Here is a 3,563-nt window from a genome sequence, read left to right as displayed (position 1 = left end):
CTTCCCATGAGGTGGCCAAAGTACTGGAGCTTCAGCTTTAGCATCATTCCTTCCAAAGAAATCCCAGGGTTGATCTCCTTCAGAATGGACTGGTTGGATCTCCTCGCAGTCCAAGGGACCCTCAAGAGTCTTCTCCAACACCACAGTTCAAAAGCATCAATTCTTCGGTGCTCAGCCCTTCTTCACAGTCCAACTCTCACATCCATACATGACCAATGGAAAAACCATAGCCTTGACTAGACGGACCTTAGTTGGCAAAGTAATGTCTCTGCTTTTGAACACGCTATCTAGGTTGGTCATAACTTTTCTTCCAGGAGTAAGTGTCTTTTAATTTCCTGGCTGCAGTCACCATCTGCAGTGATTTTGGAGCCCCCAAAAATAAACTCTGACACTGTTTCCACTGTTTCCCCATCTATTTCCCATGAAGTGATGGGACCGGATGCCATGATCTTCATTTCCTGAATGTTGAGCTTTAGGCCAACTTTTTCACTCTCCTCTTTCACTTTCATCAAGAGGCTTTTTAGTTCATCTTCACTTTCTGCCATAAGGGTGGTGTCATCTGCATATCTGAGGTTACTGATATTTCTCCCGGCAATCTTGATTCCAGGTTGTGTTTCTTCCAGCCCAGCGTTTCTCATGTGTACTCTGCATACAAGTTAAATAAGCAGGGTGACAATATACAGCCTTGACGTACTCCTCTTCCTATTTGGAAACAGTCTGTTGTTCCATGTCCAGTTCTAACCGTTGCTTCCTTACCTGCATACAGATTTCTCAAGAGGCAGGTCAGGTGGTCTGGTATTCCCATCTCTTCCAGAATTTTCCACAGTTTATTGTGATCCTGACAGTCAAAGGCTTTGGCATAGTCAAGAAAGCAGAAATGGATGTTTTTCTGGAGCTCTCTTGCTTTTTCCATGATCCAGCGGATGTTGGCAATTTGATCTCTGGTTCCTCTGCCTTTTCTAAAACCAGCTTGAACATCAGGGAGTTGATGGTTCACGTATTGCTGAAGCCTGCCTTGGGAATTTGGGGCATTACTTTACTAGCATGTGAGATGAATGCAATTGTGCGGTAGTTTGAGCATTCTTTGGCATTGCCTTTCTTTGGGATTGGAATGAAAACTGACCTTTTCCAGTCCTGTGGCCACTGCTGAGTTTTCCAAATTTGCTGGCATGTTGAGTGCAACCCTTTCACAGCATCCTCTTTCAGGATTTGAAACAGCTCAACTGAAATTCCATCACCTCCACTAGCTTTGTTTGTAGTGATGCTTTCTAAGGCCCATTTGACTTCACATTCCAGGATGTCTGGTTCTAGATGAGTGATCACACCATCATGATTATCTGGGTCATGAAGAGCTTTTTGTACAGTTCTTCCATGTATTCTTGCCACCTCTTCTTAATATCTTCTGCTTCTCTTAGGTCCATACCATTTCTGTCCTTTTTCGAGCTCATCTTTGCATGAAATGTTCCCTTGGTATCTCTAATTTTCTTGAAGAGATCTCTAGACTTTCCCATTCTATTTTTTTCCTCTATTTCTTTGCATTGATCGCTGAAGAAGGCTTTCTTATCTCTTCTTGCTATTCTTTGGAACTCTGCATTCAGATGCTTATATCTTTCCTTTTCTCCTTGGCTTTTCACTTCTCTTCTTTGCACAGCTATTTGTAAGGCCTCCCCAGACAGCCATTTTGCTTCTTTGCATTTCTTTTCCATGGGGATGGTCTTCATCCCTGTCTCCTGTACAATGTCACGAACCTCATTCCATAGTGCATCAGGCACTCTATCTATCAGATCTAGGCCCTTAAATCTATTTCTCACTTCCATTGTATAATCATTAGGGATTTGATTTAGGTCGTACTTGAATGGTCTAGTGGTTTCCCCTACTTTCTTTAATTTGAGGGTGAATTTGGTAATAAGGAGTTCATGATCTGAGCCACAGTCAGCTCCTGGTCTCATTTTTGTTGACTGTATAGAGCTTATCCATCTTTGGCTGCAAAGAATATAATCAGTCTGATTTTGGTGTTGACCATCTGGTGATGTCCATGTGTAGAGTCTTCTCTTGTGTTGTTGGAAGAGGGTGTTTGGTATGACCAGTGCATTTTCTTGGCAAAACTCTATTAGTCTTTGCCCTGCTTCATTCCGCATTCCAAGGCCAAATTTGCCTGTTATTGCAGGTGTTTCCTGACTTCCTACTTTTGCATTCCAGTCCCCTATAATGAAAAGGACATCTTTTTTGGGTGTTAGTTCTAAAAGGTCTTGTAGGTCTTCATAGAACCATTCGATTTCAGCTTCTTCAGCATTACTGGTTGGGGCATAGACTTGGATTACCGTGATATTGAATGGTTTTCCTTGGAGACGAACAGAGATCATTCTGTTGTTTTTGAGACTGCATCCAAGTACTGCATTTCAGCCTCTTTTGTTGACCATGATGGCTACTCCATTTCTTCTGAGGGATTCCTGCCCGCAGTAGTAGATATAATGGTCATCTGAGTTAAATTCACCCACTCCAGTCCATTTTAGTTTGCAGATTCCTAGAATGTCGAAGTTCACTCTTGCCATCTCTTGTTTGACCGCTTCCAGTTTGCCTTGATTCATGGACCTGACATTCCAGGTTCCTATGCAATATTGCTCTTTAGAGCATCGGACCTTACTTCTATCACCAGTCACATCCACAACTGGGTATTGTTTTTGCTTTTGCTTCATCCCTTCATTCTTTCTGGAGTTATTTCTCCACTGATTTCCAGTAGCATATTGGGCACCTACTGACCTGGGGAGTTCCTCTTTGGTATCCTATCATTTTGCCTTTTCATACTATTCATGTGGTTCTCTAGGCAAGAATACTGAGGTGCTTTGCCATTCCCTTCTCCAGTGGACCGCATTCTGTCAGGCCTCTCCACCATGACCCACCCATCTTGGGTTTTCCTGCGAGCATGGCTTAGTTTCATTGAGTTAGACAAAGCTGTGGCCCTAGTGTGATTAGATTGACTAGTTTTCTGTGAGTGTGGTTTCAGTGTGTCTGCCCTCTGTCACAAGAGTCAGAGAGGACTTAATGACTAAACCACCAACCACCAAAGGTTTTGTGAAAACTTTTTACATAATGTTTCCCTATCATATAAATGCTCAGATCCAGTAATATGGAAAATGCTATGTCACCTAATATTTAGAAGCCAATATGCAAGTGGTCTCTGTTTTTTAAAATTTCGCCAATATTCCAAAGGTCAACAAGTATTCAAGATCGCTGCAGATGGTGACTGCAGCCATGAAATTAAAAGATGTTCGCTCCTTGGAAGAAAAGCTATGACAAACCTAGACAGCATATTAAAAAGCAGAGACATTGTTTTGCCAGCAAAAGTCCATCTAGTCAAATCTCTGGTTTTTCCAGTAGTCATGTATGAATGTGAGAATTGGACCATAAAGAAAACTGAGTGCTGAAGAACTGATGCTCTTGAACTGCGGTGTTGGTGAAGATTCTTGAATGTCCCTTGGACTGCAAGGAAATCAAACCAGTTAATCTTAAAGGAAATCAGTTCTGAATATTCATTAGAAGGACTGATGCTGAAGTTGAAGGTC

Source organism: Ovis aries, chromosome 9 (genome assembly GCF_016772045.2).
Source record: "Ovis aries strain OAR_USU_Benz2616 breed Rambouillet chromosome 9, ARS-UI_Ramb_v3.0, whole genome shotgun sequence".
NCBI classification, from domain to species: domain Eukaryota; kingdom Metazoa; phylum Chordata; class Mammalia; order Artiodactyla; family Bovidae; genus Ovis; species Ovis aries.
Note: the sequence above shows the minus strand (reverse complement) of the source record.